This window comes from Panthera uncia, chromosome D2 (assembly GCF_023721935.1).
Source record: "Panthera uncia isolate 11264 chromosome D2, Puncia_PCG_1.0, whole genome shotgun sequence".
NCBI lineage: Eukaryota > Metazoa > Chordata > Mammalia > Carnivora > Felidae > Panthera > Panthera uncia.
The window spans coordinates 11,807,371-11,824,620 of NC_064818.1; the positions used below are offsets into that span (position 1 = coordinate 11,807,371).

General features: G+C 39.7%; 1 protein-coding gene across 9 annotated transcripts in view; it reads right to left on the bottom strand.

The window, feature by feature from the left end:
- LGALS8 (galectin 8) overlaps positions 1-14,722 on the bottom strand; it is a 34,373-nt gene extending 19,651 nt beyond the window's left edge. For 5 of the 9 annotated variants that reach the window (XM_049646111.1, XM_049646118.1, XM_049646115.1 and 2 more), the window contains exons 1-2: positions 10,415-10,557; positions 9,607-9,866 (exon numbers count right to left, since the gene is read on the bottom strand). The gene's annotated coding sequence lies outside the window, so the exon portion shown is untranslated. Of the gene's footprint in view, positions 1-9,177; positions 9,431-9,498; positions 9,570-9,606; positions 9,867-10,414; positions 10,558-14,657 lie in introns of those variants that run through there. The other 4 variants (XM_049646116.1, XM_049646109.1, XM_049646112.1 and 1 more) reach the window with 4 other exon arrangements.
- Between the last annotated feature and the right edge of the window lie 2,528 nt (positions 14,723-17,250).

Here is a 17,250-nt window from a genome sequence, read left to right on the forward strand (position 1 = left end):
GAAGTCAAAAGTGGCTCAGCCACAACAGCAGGGTGCATGCAACACACACCCGCGATACCCCTCAGTGAACAGGAGCTCCTCTCCATAAAGCCATGATTTTCAAGAGCAGGAAATGTAGGAGACTTTCCTAACACAAAGAAACAGACCCAGAGAGTTAGACAAAATGAGGAGACAGATGAATACGTTCCAAACAGAAGAGTAGGACAAAACCACAGAGGAGACCTAAGCAAAAGGGAGACAAGTAATATGCCAGATAGACAATGCAAAGTAATGGCCATAAAGTACACACCTGACTTGAGGAGGAAAGTGGAGGATGTCAGTGAGACACTGAACAGAGATTTAAAAAAAAACAAAAACAAAAAAACAAAAAAAACAATCGAAGATGAGGAACACAATAGATGAAATTAAAATACACTAATGGAATAAACAGTAGAGTACCAAAGCAGAAGAATGAATCAATGACCTAGAGGAGAGAGTAATGGAAAGTAATCAAGCTGAGCAGTTGAAAGAAACAAATTATGCAAAATGAGAACAGGGAACTCAGTGACTCCATCAAGCTCAACATTCATACTATAGGAATCCTAGAAGGAAAGCGAGAAAACAGGGGACAGAAGTGTTATTTGAAGACATAATAGCCGAAATCTTCCCAAATCCAGGAAGAAAACAGACATCCAGATCCAGGAGACACAGAGAGTCCCCAAGAAAATCAACCCAAAGTGGTCCACACCAAGACACATAGTAATTAAAATGGCACAAAAGTAGTGACAACAAGAGAATTTTAAAAGCAGCAAGAGAAAAGAAAACCGTTACATACAAGGGGAACCCCATGAGGCTATCAGCTGATCCTTCAACAGAAACCATGCAGGCCAGAAGGGAATAGAATGATATAGTCAAAGTGCTGAGAGGAAATAAATCTGCAGCCAATAATACTCTATCAAGCAAGACTATCATTCGGAATAGAAGGGGACACATGCAAGCTAAAAGTAAAGGGATGGAGAAACATCAGGCAAACAGATTTAAAAAGAAAGCCAGAGTAGCAATACTTATATTGGTCAAAACAGACTTTAAAACAAAGACTACAAGAGGCAAATAAGGATACTATATAATCATAAAGGGGACAACCCAACAAGAAGATATAACAATTATAAATACTTATGCACCTGATATGGAAGCACCCAGATACATAAAACCATTCATAACAAACATAAAGGAACTAATCAATAGTAATACAACAGTAGTAGGGGACTTGAACACCCCACTCATATCAATGGACAGATAATCCGAACAGAACATCAAGAGAACAGTGGCTTTGAATGACACGTTGGACCAGATGGATTTAACAGACATCAGAGCATTCCATCCTAAACCAGCAGAAAACACATTCTTTTCAAGTATACATTCTCAACAACAGATCATATGTCAGGCCACAAAACAAGCATCAATGAATTAAAAAAGATCAAAATCATACCATGCAGCTTTTCTTCTAGTTTCGGTGAAACTAGAAGTTGACCACAAGAAAAAATGTGGAAAGAGCCAAATACATGGAAGTTAAAACATGCTACTAAACACTGGATGGGTCAATAAAAAAAATCAAAGAGGAAATAAAAAAATATATACATGGACACAAACGAAAATGAAAACACAACAGTCCAAAATCTTTGGGATGCAGCAAAAGCAGTTATAAAAGGGAAGTTTAGAGCAATACAGGCCTACCTCAGGAAGAAAAATCAAAAATTAAACAATCTAGGGGCACCTGGTGCCTCAGTCAGTTAAATGTCCGACTTTGGCTCAGGTCACGATATTGTGGTCCATGAGTTTGAGCCCTATGTCAGGCTCTGTGTTGATAGCTCAGAGCCTGGAGCCTGCTTTGAATTCTGTGTCTGCCTCTCTCTCTCTGCCCCTCTCCCACTTGGCACTTGCTCTCTCTCTCTGTCTCTATCAAAATAATAAATAAACATTAAAAAGAAAAAAACAGGGGCGCCTGAATGGCGCAGTCGGTTAAGCGTCCGACTTCAGCCAGGTCACGATCTCGCGGTCCGTGAGTTCGAGCCCCGCGTCGGGCTCTGGGCTGATGGCTCGGAGCCTGGAGCCTGTTTCCGATTCTGTGTCTCCCTCTCTCTCTGCCCCTCCCCCGTTCATGCTCTGTCTCTCTCTGTCCCAAAAATAAAAAAAAAACGTTGAAAAAAAAAAAAAAAGAAAAGAAAAAAACAAACTAAGCAATCTAACCTTAAACCTCAAGGAACTATGAAGAAAAAAAAAAAAAAAAACCAGCAGAAGGAAGGAAACAATAAAGATTACAGCAGATACAAAGGATACAGAAACTTAAAAAAACCAATAAAACAGATTAGTGAAAACAGGAGCTGATCTTTTCTTTGAAAAAATCAACAAAATTGATATGCCTTTACCCAGACTCATTAAGTAAGACCAAAAAAATCAGAAATGAAAGAGGAGAAAAAACAACACAGAAATACAAAGGATTGTAAGACAATATTATGAAAAACTATATGCCAACAAATTAGGCAAGCTAGAAGAAATGGATAAATTCCTAGAAACACATAACCTACCTAAATTGAAGAAGAAATAGAAAATTTGAATAGACCGATTACTAGCAATGAAACTGAATCTGAAAATTAAAAATGCCCAATAAACAGAAGTCCAGGACCAAATGGCTTCGCAGGTGAATTCTACCAAACATTTAAAGAAGAGTTACTACCTATTCTCAAACTATTCCAAAAAAGATAAAAGGAAGAAAAACTTCCAAATTCATTCTATGAGGTCAGCATTATCCTGATACCAAAACCAAATAAAGATATCACAAGAAAAGAGAACTACAAGTCAATATCTCTGATGAACACAGATGCAAAAATCTTCAACAAAATATTAGCATATCAAATCCAACAATACATTGAAAAAATCATTCACTACGATCAAATGGAACTTACTTTTGGATACAAGGGTGGTTCAATATTCCCAAGTCAATAAACATGATACACCACATCAATAAGAGAAGGATTAAAACCATACGATAGTTTCAATGGATGCAAAAAAATATGTGACAAAGTACAACATCCATTCATGAGAAAAACCCTCAACAAAGTAGGTTTAAATGGAACATATCTCAATATAGTAAGAGCCATATATGAAACCCCACAGTTAATACCATCCTAAATGGGGAAAAACTGAAGAGGTTTTCCCCTAACGTCAGGAATAAGACAAGAATGTTCACTCTCTCACCACTTCTATTCGGCACAGTACTGGAAGTACTAGCCACAGCAGTCAGACAAGAAAAAAGAATAGCAGGGACCCAAATTAGTTAATAAGACCTGTCACTATTTGCAGATGACATAATACTATGCATAGAAAACCCTAAAGACCACACCAAAAAACTACTAGAACTGCTGAAGCAATTCAGTAAGGCCACAGGATACCAAATCAATGTACAAAAATCTACTGCATTTTTATACACTAATAATGAAACAGTAGAAAGAGAAATTAAGAAAACTGCCATTTCCAATTGCACCAAAAATAGTAAAATCTCTAAGGAATAAAGTTAACCAAGGAGGTAAAAGACTTGTACTCTGAAAACTGGTGAAAGAAACTGAAGATGGCACAAATGGAAAGACATTCCAGGCTCATGGAATTTGGAAGAACAACATTTGGAAGAACAAATGTTGTTAAAATGCTGATGCTACCGAAAACCCACGTGTATGCTACCCGAAGCACAATCCCTACCAAAATAGCAACAGCATTTTTCACAGAACTATAACAAACAATCCTAAAATTTGTATGAAACTATAAAATATCCTGAATTGCTGAAGCAATCTTGAAAAGGAGAAACAAAGCCAGAGGTATCACAATTCCAGATTTCAAGTTATATTACAAAACTGCAGTATTCAAAACAATATGGTACAAAAATAGACACACAGATCAAGTGGACAGAATAGAAACAGAAAATAAACCTGTGATGTTATGGTTAATTAATCTTCAGCAAATGAGGGAATAAGGAATTGGAAAAAACAAAACAAAACATGCAATAAGAAAAAAAACATTCTCTTCAACATCTATATGCTGCCTACAGGAGACTCACTTAAGATCTAAAAACACACACCAACTCAAAGTGAAAGGATGGAAAACACATTCTACACAAATAGGAAAGAAGCAAGCTGGTACAGCAATACTTGTACCAGACAAAACAGTTTTTAAAACAAAGACTGAAACAAGAGACAAAGGAGCATTACATAATGATAAATCAACCCAACAAGAAGACGTAGCAGTTATAAATATTTATTCACCCAACACAGAAGCACCTAAATATATAAAGCAAATACTAACAAACACAAGAGGATAAATTAACAGCAATACAGTAACAGTAGGGAACTTTAACACCCCACTTACATCATTGTATAGATCATCCAGGCAGAAAATTAGTAAGTAAACACTGGCCTCGAAAGGCACATTAGACCAGGTGGACAGAACAGATACATTCAGAACGTCCTCTCCAAAAAGAGCAGATTACAAATTCTTCTCAAGTACGCATGCAAATTCTCTAGGAAAGATCACATGTTAGGCCACAAAATAAGTCTCAATAAATTTAAGAAGACTGAAATCATATCAAGCAACTTTTCCAACCACAGTGGAATTAGAAATCTAGAAATCAATTACAAAAAGAAAACAAACAAAAAAAAACCCACAAACATGTGGAGACCGAAGAACACGCTACTAAATAACCAAAGAGCCAATGAAAAAAAGTCAAAGGAGAAATAAAAAATACCTTTAAACAAATGAAAACACACCATTCTAAAATCTATGGGATGCAGCAAAACTAGTTCCAAGAGGGAAGTTCATAGCCTATCTCAAGAAAAAAGAAAAAAAAAGAAAGAAAAAGAAAAAAAAAAAAAACCAATCTAATCTTAAACTTCAAGGAAATAGAAAAAAAGAACACAGTACAAAATTAGTAAAAGGAAGGAAATAATAAAAATCAGAACAGAAATAAATGAATAGAGACCAAAAAAAGTAAAGATCAATGAAAGGATTCTTTGAGAAGATAAACAATACAGATAAACCTTTAACCAGACTCATCAAGAAAAAGACAGGGGCGCCTGGGTGGCTCAGTCAGTTGGGTGTCTGACTCCTGATGTAGGCTCAGATCATGATCCCAGGGTTGTGGGATTGAGCCCCACACTGGGCTCCACACTAAGCATAGAGCCTGCTTGGAATTCTCTCTCTCTCCCTCTGCCCCTCTCCCCTGCTAGGAAAGAAGGCAGGAAGGCAGGAAAGGAAGGGAAGGAAGGAGGGAGGGGTGGGGAGGGAGAAAGGAAGGAAGAAGACAGGGACGAAAAAATAAAATCATAAATGAAAGAGAAGTTACAACTGATATCCAGAAATACAAAGGATCATAAGACACTACTAGGAATGATTATATGCCAAAAAATTGGACAACCTACAAGAAATGGATACAATCTTTCAAGACTGAATCAGGAAGAAACTGAAAACCTGAAGAAACTAATTACTAGTAAGGAAATTGAATCAGTAACCAAAAAACTCCTAATAAACAAAAATTCAATACTAGAAAGCTTCACAGGTGAATTCTACCAAACATTTCAAGAATTGGGGTTATTTTATTTATTTATTTTAAGAGAGAGAGAGAGAGAGAGAGAGAGAGAGAGAGGGGGAAAGAGCATGTGCAGGGGAGGGGCAGAGAGAGAGGGAGAGAGAGAATTCCAAGCAGGCTCCACACTGTCAGCACAGAGCCTAACGTGGGGCTCGATCCCACGAACCATGAGATCATAACCCGAGCCGAAATCAAGAGTCAGACACTTAACCAACCAAGCCACACAGGCACCCCAACATTTCAAGAATTGCTAAGACCTGTTCTTCTTAAACTCTTCCAAAAAACTGAAGAGGAAGGAACACTTCCAAACTTATTCTACAAGGCTAACATTACCCTGATACCAAAACCATAGAAAGACACTACACAAAAAGAGAAAATTATAGGCCAATAACCCTGATGAACATAGATGCAAAAATCCACCACAAAACATTTACAAACTGAATTCAGCAGTATATTAAAAGGATCATACACGGGGCGCCTGGGTGGCTCAGTCGGTTAAGCGTCCGACTTCAGCCCAGGTCACGATCTCGTGGTCCGTGAGTTCGAGCCCCACGTCTGGCTCTGTGCTGACAGCTCAGAGCCTGGAGCCTGCTTCGGATTCTGTGTCTCCCTCTCTCTCTGCCCCTCCCCCGTTCATGCTCTGTCTCTCTCTCTGTCTCAAAAATAAATAAAAAAACGTTAAAAAAAAAATTTAAAAGGATCATACACATGATCAAATGGGATTTATTCTGGGGATTCAAGGTTGTTTCAATATCCACAAATCAACGTCATACACCATATTAATGAAACGAAGAATGAAAATCATATGAACATCTCGATACAGAAAAAGCTTACATTCAACATCCACTTAGGATAAAAAATCTCTATAAAGTGAGCACAGAGGGAACATACCTAAATGTAATAGAGGCCATATACAGGCCTACAGCTAATATCATACTTAACAGCAAAAAGCTCAAAGCTCTTCCTGCCGTATCAGGAACAAGTGTGCCCACCAACACCACTTTTATTCATCACAGTTTTGGAAGCCCTAGTCACAGCAATTAGGCAAGAGAAAATAAATAAAAGGCATCCAAATCGGACAGGAAGAAGTAAAACCGTCACTATTTCCAGATGACCTACTACATATAAAAGACCCTAAAGCCTCTGCCAAAAAACTATCAGAATAAAAGAATTCAGTAATGTTGCAGGATTGAAAATCAATATGCAGAAATCTGCTGCATTTCTGTACACTAATAATGAACTCTCTGAAACAGAAATTAACAATCCCATTTACAATCGCATCAAGAAGAATAAAGTACCTAGGAATAAATTTAATCATTTGAGGTGAAAAACCTGTACTCTCAAAACTACAAGGCACTGATGAAAGAAACTGAAGACAACACAAATAAGTTAAAAGATATGTCGGGGCGCCTGGGCGGCTCAGTCGGTTAAGCATCAGACTTCGGCTCAGGTCATGATCTCACGGTCCGTGAGTTCGAGCCCCGCGTCGGGCTCTGTGCTGACAGCTCAGAGCCTGGAGCCTGCTTCAGATTCTGTGTCTCCCTCTCTCTGACCCTCCCCCGTTCATGCTCTGTCTCTCTCTGTCTCAAAAATAAATAAACATTAAAAAAAAAAATTAAAAAAAAAAAGATATGTCATGTTCACAGACTGGAAGAATTAATGTTATCAAAATGCCCATACTACCCAAAGCAATCTACAGATTCAACGCAATCCCTTTCAAAATACCAATGGCATTCTTCATGTAACTAGAACAAACAATCCTAAAATCTGTATGGAACCACAAACAAAACCAAAAACAAATAGCCAAAGCAATCTTGACAAACAACAAAGCTGGAGGTACCATGCTCCCAGATTTCAAAGTGCACTACAAAGTACATAATCAAAAACAGACACATAGGGGGAAAAAAACCAGACACAATAGAATAGCTCAATAGAACAGAACAGGGAGCGGAGAAATAAACCCACGCTTACATGGTCAATTAATTTATGACAAAGGAGGCAAGAATGGAGAAAAGATAGTCTCTTCAGTAAATGGTGGTGAGAAAACTGGACAAGCTACATGCCAAAGAATGAAACTGGGCCACTTTCTTATGCCATACACAAAACAAACTTAAAACGGATTAAAAACTTAAATATAAAACCTGAAACCATAAAACTCTTAAAAGAAAAAACATAGGCAGTAAGCTCTTTGACGCCAATCTTAGCAGTATTTTTTTGGATCTGTCTCCTCAGGCAAGGACAACAAAAACACATTTTGTTAATAACAAACTAACGAGTGGGTCTACATCAAAATAAAAAGCTTTTGCATAGTGAAGGAAACCATTAACAAAAAGGAAACTTACTGGATGGGAGAATACATTTGCAAATAATACATCTGATAAGGGGTTAACATCCAAAATACATAAAAAAACTCCTACAACTCAACATCAAACAATCAGATTAAAAAATGAGCAGAAGACCCGAATAGACATTTTTCCAAACATAAACCTCATACAACTATTGAATCACTATGTTACAACTGAAACTAACACAATGTTCTATGTCAACTACTATTCAATAAAAAAAGAAACAAGTTTATCAGATCATGCAGGCACCTTAACGCAGAAGAGGTTAATTGTGATAAGTAAAATCAGCACTAACTGTCCTTTATTTTTACCACCAAAATCCTGAGGTTGCTCCAACAGAAATAAACCAAATAATAAACTTAAAACAGTACACTCCTAGAAATTCTCTAACTTGGAATTTATTACTAAAAATAAAATAATAGCAAATCGTCCTGTACAACTACCAAAGATACTCATTTATCTCATCGGTAAAATGAAAATAATAGCATTCACCTGACACGTTTGTCCTGAGGGTTAAATGAATTAATAAAGCAATGGAAAGAAAGTGCTTTCTAAATTTGAGCTCTTATTTTAATAGAAGGCATTCCTCTTCCTCCTCCAAAGGAAACTAGTCAAAAAGAAAAAAGTCTAATCCCTTGAATAACAAGGATACAGTTTTCCTTGTGGCTTAAAACTATGGGGGGCGGGGGGCAGGGGGCGGTTGCTACGCATTAGCCACAGTTTGAAAGATGAAAGCACCCCACTGACAGAAGTACCCATTTAATAGCCCCGGCGAAAATTAAAGACATCAAGCACAACTAAAAGAGAAACGAAAGTAAAACTTCCTACATTTTACTTCCGCCAATTCTCTCAACGCACCAAAGAACAATACGCAGTAACCACAACTATGAGTTTCTATTAAGAAAAACAAGAAACTGCATCCTTCTTGGTTTACCACCTGAATGCCCTAAACTGTCATTAATTTAGACGTTAGTCAAAACCTCGAAACTCTTCCTTCTGCTCCGTAAAATTCAGGAAGCGCGAATACGAGCAGAGGGAAAGGATACAGAGATGCCATAGCCACATTCATAATTTACACCGCGACCAGAGAGTGACCCGATTTAAGCCACAGGCTTGCAGGAAACTGGTTGTTCCCAAAGGAGCCACACGGACCGGTCCTGCAGTTTATTCGCTTCACAAAGAGCCATCATTATGTTTTGCGGACAAAGCAATTCAAGTGACCTCCGTTTCCGAACTTTAACACTGCAGTCAAATGACTCGGCATCTTGCACCAACGTGTTCAGGGTCCGGGAGAGCAAAACAGGTCTGTCACTAAACGCACAGAACTTGTCCTTTAAAAGGTGGCGCAGGAGAACCGCGGGCAATCTGGCGGGGGGCCAGCAGGTGCGAAGGCAGACCTGGTGGGGAGGGTCTGCAGCGGGGCAGCGGGAAGGGCCGCGGCTCCCGATACCCGCTCCCTCCCGGGAGCTTTCCCGCCACCCCGCCCCACGCTGCCGCGGAGAGGACCGGTGGGACGGGGTGCACCCAAGAGGTCCCACCCACCAAACTCCGAAGTGGAGACAGCGATGTCCGCATCCCCTCCTCGGCCGGCGCGCCCACCGCAGCACCCAGCGGCTCCCCGCCCCGGAGGATGGCCGCCGGCCGACTCACCGCGGGATCGGCGTGGCCGGCGCTCCACGCACCCGGCTGTTTCTCCGCCGCCGCGCGTCGTCCGGGATCCCGGGATGCGTGGGCGGCTACGGGAAGCGAGAGGAGTCAGTCCGCTTCCATTTCCCGGTTCGCGCGCCGCGGGGGCGTCGCCGTCGGCCCCGCCTCCGTCTGCTGGGCGTGCTCGGGGCTCTGCTGGCGTGCGGCCACCCCCCAGCCGGGCCTCCTGCACAGCCTCCGGGGATCGGAACGCGACCGGCTTGCTGCGGGACGAACGGAGGGGAAGGACGGCAGAGAGTGTTTTACAAATTCCCGAGCGCACCCACCTGCCCCTGCCCCTGCCCCGTAGTCGGGGTGGGAGTGGACGGAAGTGGGTTGGAAAGAAGAAAGCTGATGCTCCCTCGGCCCGGGGCTTTCCGCCGGCTCCGGTGTCCCGGCCTCTGCAGTGGGTCAGAGTCCAGATGGTGCTATGAAAGATAACCCGACGTGGACGCGCCCCTTTTTGCCAGTGCACACCCTGGGGTGTCAGTGAAATGGTGGGGGGATGGGGTCAGTTCGGCTGGACCGCGCCCGGCCCGGGGCGCCCCGTCTGGTTAGTCTAATGGACTTGCCTCCGCTGTGGATCACCCGCCAATTACTTCGTGTGTTGGTGTTTCCTAAATTACACACCTCCCTAGGGAAAAATGTCAGCAGTATGGGGCACAGTAACGAGCAGAGGAGATGTTCAGTAAAGGACCGATTTCTCACCCAAGGACCCACACTGACCACTAGTTTGCTGTAAAAACAGAGAGATACAAATAAAGTCATGTACCTTGGACAGCTGGCTGCTTTCAGTTTCTTTTCTGTTAGGGACCGCAAAGTTCTCACGTTCCTACTTGTCTCTGCTGGATTTGTATCCACGTTTGTTTTGAAAGACCGTTTTGGTGTCCCGGCTCTGGGCTTTCTTCTCGGTGGCTTTGGTTTTTATTATTTTGTATTTAAATTGAGAAATTCATCACAAATCCCATACCTGTGAACTCACGTTCCGATTTACTATTCCTTTTTGCTCTCTCTCCTACTCATTTTCCAAGTTTGATTCACTTTCCAGGATCCAATTTCAATAGCTGCATTTAACCCTTGACATACTCTACCTTGGATTTGTACTTCTGCTTCTGCGGGTTGTGTTTTATCTATCAAATTCGATTTTAAATTGAAAAGAGAAACTTGTATGTTCCCCCAATGCCCAGTGTAATGCTTTACGTGAAGTAGACACTGAATATTGAGTTGAAATAATAGGTTATTGACAAGGTGGGGAGCAATTAGATATCTACACAATTTTGCCTGGGTTTAGTACCTCTCCTTTGCAAAAGAAGTTGAACTCAGTACACATCAGTGCTCTTTTTCTTTGTTAAGGGCAAATGTGACTAAGTAAATGAGCCAGAAATCCAGTGTTGAAGTAATTCTATACTAAAATATGCACAAAACCAGAGAACCTATTCTTAGAAATAACCCACTCATTAGTCCTGTTTTGTTTAATGAGCTCAGTATGTTTTTACATCATTTAAAATCTTACAAATATATGCTAAATGCCCACCATGACAAGGCACAGTGATAAGGGATACAGGTATACTAAAAGGTTTTTGTAGTGTTTGCCTCGTGGGACACTTCTAGATGCAAAGAAGAGACATAGGGGCGCCTGGGTGGCTCAGTGGGTTAAGCCTCTGACTTTGGCTCAGGTCATGATCTCGCAATTCGTGAGTTGGAGCCCTGAATCGGGGTCTGTGCTGACAGCCTGGAGCCTGCTTCGGATTCTTTGTCTCCCTCTCTCTCTCTGCCCCTCCCCCGCTTGTGCTCTGTCTCTCTGTCTCTCAAAAATGAATAAATGTAAAAAAAAATGTTTTTTTAAAAGAAGAGACATAAATAAATGGAAGTTCCATATCTTCTCCTTGGATTATTGCAGAAGCCTCATAATTGGTCTCCCTGCATTTGCTCTTGTTCCCCTGCAATCTGATGTCAACTCAGCAACCAGAGGGATCATGACAAAACATAATTCAAACAATGTTACTCCTCTGCTAAAACTTGCCACTGACTGATGTTCCTTCTTTGAGTGGATATCCCCGTCCTTACATGATCTGCCCACCATCTCCACACACACTCATTTCGTTTCCTACTTCATGTTCATGCCTCCTCTCTCATTCTGCAGCAAGCACTGGCCTTCTTGGTATTTTTATGGCACGCTTGTCACACCTCCCAAAACCTTTGCATCTAACATTTCCTTTTCCCCCTAAACTCCCCCTAAACTCAAATATCAATTTTCAGCGAAGCCTCTCCTGACCACCATATTTAAAATTGCAAACCCCCTCCCAATACACACACACACACACACACACACACACACACACACACACACAATTCCTATCACTTTTCCTTCCTTTATTTTTCTCTAGAACTTAACCATATGCCAATGTGCTGTATAATTTACCTTTTTATTTTATATGACTTCACCCACCAAATGATGAGCTCCATGAAGACAGAGGGTTTTCACTATTCTTGTTTCAATGGGGTTGACATTCCCATGGGGGACACAGATAGTGATGAGTTTCAGAGAAGACTTAAAAAGGATGATGTCATTGGGAGCACTTGGGTGGCTACTTCAGTTGGGTGCCAGGGAAAGAGGTGATATTTGAACTGCTGGTGAGTGAAAGAGGAAGCCATGGCAGATCTTGGGAAAGAGCATTCTAGGCAGAGGGAACAGCTCACACAAGGTCCCTAAGGCTGAGAAATGCATTCAGTGTGTTCAGGAACAGAGAGGCCACAAGCATAGCAGAAGCAAAGCAAAGGAGACAATGATGCGAGATGAAGTCATGGGATTTGATGAGGTCACCTAAGAGCGTAGATAGATGGAGAATTTGATCGAGGACAGAGCCCTGGGGAGATAAGTCAGGAAAAGAAAAGTCCATCAAAGAGACTGAGAAGAGGCAGCCATGCAGCCTTGCCAGGAGTGGTAGTCTAGAAGCCAAAGAAAGGAAGTGCTTTAAGGAAGAGCAGCCAGTTGTGTCACATGCTGCCGAGAGGTCAAGGAACATAGACATTTGCAATGGATTTTGCAACATGGAGGTCATCAGTGACTGACTTGGAAGTGGGTTGAGAAATACGAGGTGAAGAAGTGGCAGAAATCACGACTAATCAATATTTCAAGTGTCGCTGTGAAAAACAGAAACTGCCGTAGCTCAGAAAGCAGTGGGGTAAAAAGAAGATTTTGATTTCGTTTTGTTTCTATCTCTGTGTTTAAAAAGAGAAGCTACTACTGCGGTGCTTGGCAGACTTGGGACAAGCCAGCCACAATCAGAACCACGTTTCCATCGCGACTTGTTACGTACGGACTTAAAATCATGAAAACAAAAATTTGCAAAACAATACCCGTGTTATACAACGCGTCCCAATTCTCCATTTAAAAATGCCGCTTATTACCCACTAAAATGTTTGCAAGCCCCACTAATGGATTGGAAACTGAGGTTGAAGAACACTTTCGGGGAGTGTCGGAGCTGGCTCACACTGGCTTGCAGGAGCCAATTTTGCACACCTCTTCCATGTTGATAGCTTGAAAATGGCCAGGAACGGAAGTACTTACACCAGGGACATAGACAACCATGACAACTTAGGGCCACCCGCCACTGCCCCCAGCCCAAAGCCAGGTGTTAAACATTTACCACCACACTACTGACTGTACTCATATGAATGATCCAGTAGAGCAGAAAACACTAACCATGTAGAAGAAAGGGATGGTCACGAGAGTGCTTCTGGAGATGATGTTGCCCAAAACACACAGCAATAAAATTTTGGAATATCAGTTCAAAACAACAACATAGAGATTACCAATTATTTGCAGACAATTGTCTTAGAGTTCCAAAGCTGAAGGGATCCTTTCTAGTGGGATCAATTTCATCTCTTAATGGCCTCTTTCTTTACTCAGGAAGACACATTCATATAGTGTCGTGTGGCTGCAGATTTGGAAATAGTATGATATAGAGATATTGTCTTACAAGCAAAATGTGAAATAATGTATATTTAATGATGTGCATCACGTTGTTTAAAGGTGGGAAGCACTTCTGGTGGTGATTTTGCTTATTGTTGTGTTGCTGGGTTTTTGTTATTATAAGTAAATTTTTTCTTTGCCTCCAAGCATTGATTAAATGGTGGTGCCAGTGCTGGGAAAATACGCCTCAAATTAATAACTGTGGCATACAGGGGCACCTGAGTGGCTCAGTTAGTTAAGCCTCCGACTCTTGATTTCAACTCAGGTCATGATCTCATCGTTGTGAGACGGGGCTCTGAGCTGCGCATAGAGCCTGCTTAAGATTCTCTCTCTCCCTCTCCCTCTGCCCCACCCTGCTCGCTCTCTCTCTTTCTCTCTCTCGTGCTCAAAAAAAAAAAAAAAAAAGTAATAATTTTGGAATACAAGTTAGATGTGCTAAAACACTGTAAAGTACTTTAAATGACTGCTTCGATAATTATTCATGCTGTGAATTTAGAAGTCAAAACTCTAGAACCTTTAGCAAAAATAATCTATAAAAAAATTCAAAACCCTGCACAATAATTATAGATTTATGAGCTCTGAGACTGTATACCCTGCTTTCCCTTTACTTCTATGAGAAAATTTGTCTTGAATTATGCAGATTTTAAATTATTCAGTCTTTAAGACTGCATTCTTTTATTTATTTATTTTTTAAGTAATCTCTACATCCAATGAGGGGCTAGAACTCAACCCCGAGATCAAGACTTGCATGCTCTATGGACTGAGCCAGCCAGGCGCCCCAGAAGTGCATTCTTTACAATACCACAGCACTTACATTCCTTAAACCTATGTCTACTTCCCAGGGAAATTTCATGGTTGGTGCCATTGACCTCTTCTGATTGATTATCCTCCCCCACTGTAAATGGACTCATTTCTTCTTTGAATCCTCTTGCTTTGAACAAAGTCTCTCACACCTCAATACTAACTAGCACTACCCAAGAGCACTCAACCTTTTTTTCCAAACTTCAGACCCCCCTGTGTTTTGATCCATCCAGCTTACCTCTTATGTTCTACACGATCATGTCCCTGATCCAGTCTTTTCAAGTGTGAGAAACAAGCTTCTAGAACTGTGGTTTTGTCATAAAATAAAAGAATCTTGAAGATGTAGAAGATCTTCAGAGGAGTATAAATTAAATTAATCCATCCCAATGGCTCAAAGAATGAGATACTGTCCTATTTTTAAAATGCTTTCCCCGGGGCGCCTGGGTGGCTCAGTCAGTTAAACATTCAACTCTTGATTTGGCTCAGGTCATGATCCCAGGGTCAAGGGATCAAGCCCCGAGTTGGGCTCCACAGTGGGCGTGGAACCTGCTTGGAATTCCCTCTCTCCCTCTGCCCCTCCCCTTCTCTCTCTCTCTCTCAAAATAAATAAATATTTTTTAAAAATTAAAAATAAAATACTTTTCTTGAAAGTCTTAGCAAACTAAGGTATGTTAACTAGAGAATAATGTATTGTTATTTTATATGAGAATATATCTGAAATTATGTAATTTTAAAAGTAGAAACACAATAAAATACTTAAAGTCACATATATATTATACTAGGTAATATTTTAGGCGCTAGAGATACAATGGGTAAAAAATATAGCTCCCATTGGAGCTTACATCTAGTGGGAGTTAGATAATAAGTAATTATACACATGTATTTTAAAATTCAAAAGGATGATGTAAGTAACTGTTAATGCTCATTGTGATCTTTGTTCTTGCAAAGTAGCTGAGATTCTTAATACTATTAAAAGGCTTCCCTCAGAATGCAATATGAATATTTAACCAATCCTTCTTGTGTATAACTAATTGTCTTCTAGCTTGTATTTACACAGCTCATTAGAATTTCTGTGACAGGTTATTTCCTGCCAAACCTGGAGTTAGCAATTTTTTTAAGCAATTTTTCCAAGAAAATTTTTAGTGGGAAATGGTATATAGAGACCACAATTTTGACTAGGGATGCTTATGGCCACTGGGTTTGTTTCTAGACTTCCTCAGTAGATGAAGCCAAAAGGAATGTTAAAAAAAAAATATATATATATATATATGTATATGTATATATATATATGTATACACACATATATAATATAAATAAATTTAAAATAATATATATTAAGTATATAAAATCTATTTCAAAATATGTATCTTATACATTTAAATATATATTTAATTTAAAATATATAAAATATAAATATATATCTAAGTTTACACTGATTTCATTCAATTTAGGATTACAATGTTTTCATTTAGCTTTTTTATTTTATATGTATTCCTCATTTTTGAAAATAAAAATCTTGGTTTCTAATAACACTAACATAATTACTTATTTGCTTTATTCTACATATATAATAGTTTGGGGATAAAAAGTTAAATATTGTTTTAACAATATGGTTACATAACAAAATGAAGGTTTATTTGCATTTATTTTCTGTCTTTAAGCCATATCGCACAGGAGATATACAATAACGCTTCTGTGTTTTAAAGTAATTTGATAATACTATCCAAAGCAATCTATAGATTCACTGCAATCCTTATCAAAATTCCAACAGCATTTTTTGCAGAAATAGAAAAAAAATCTTAAAACTAATATGGAATCCCAAGGGACCCTCAATAACTAAAACAATCTTGAAAAAAAAAGAAAAAGTTGGAGGTCTTACATTTCCTGATTTCAAAACATATTACAAAACTAGTAAGCAAATAGTCTGGTGCTGGCAAAAAGGACAGACCTATAGACCAATAGAACAGGAATAGAGAATAGAGAGCCCTGAAATAAATCCTTATGTACATGGTCATATGATCTTCAATAGGGTGCTAAGACCACTCTGTGGGGGAAAAGATAGTCTCTTCAACAAACGATGTTGGAAAAATTAGATATTCACATGCAAAATTGAACCTTTAGCTTACACCTTATACAAAAATTAACTCAAAATGGATTAAAAACTTAAACAAAAAACATAAAACTACACAATTCCTAGAAGAAAACAAAGGGCAAAAACTGCATGACATTGGAATTTGGCAATGAGTTTTTGGATATGACACTAAAAGCACAGATAGTAAATTAAGAAATAGACAAACAGAGGGGCACCTGGGTGGCTCAGTTGGTTAAGCGTCCGACTTCAGCTCAAGTCATGATCTCATGATTGGTGGGTTAGAGCCCCGTGTCAGGCTCTGTGCTGACAGCTCAGAGCCTGGAGCCTGTTTCAGATTCTGTGTCTCCCATTCTCTTTGCCCCTCCCCTGCTCGCACTCTGTCTCTCTGTCTCTGTCTCTCTCTTTCTCAAAAAAAGAAATAAACATTAAAAAATTTTTTTCTTTTAAGAAATAGACAAATAGGACTGTATCAAACTTAAAAATTCTGTGCACAAAGGTCACAATCAACAGAGTGAAAAGGCAACCCAAGGGAGGGGAAAATATTTGCAAATCATGTATCTGGTAAGGGGTTAATATTCAGAATATTCTGGATACTAACCAGATATAGATTCTAGATATCCAGCAGTATATGTATATGCATGTGTGTATATATATATATATATATATACACACACACACACACTATATATACGATATCTATATCTATATCTATATCTATATCTATATCTATATCTATATC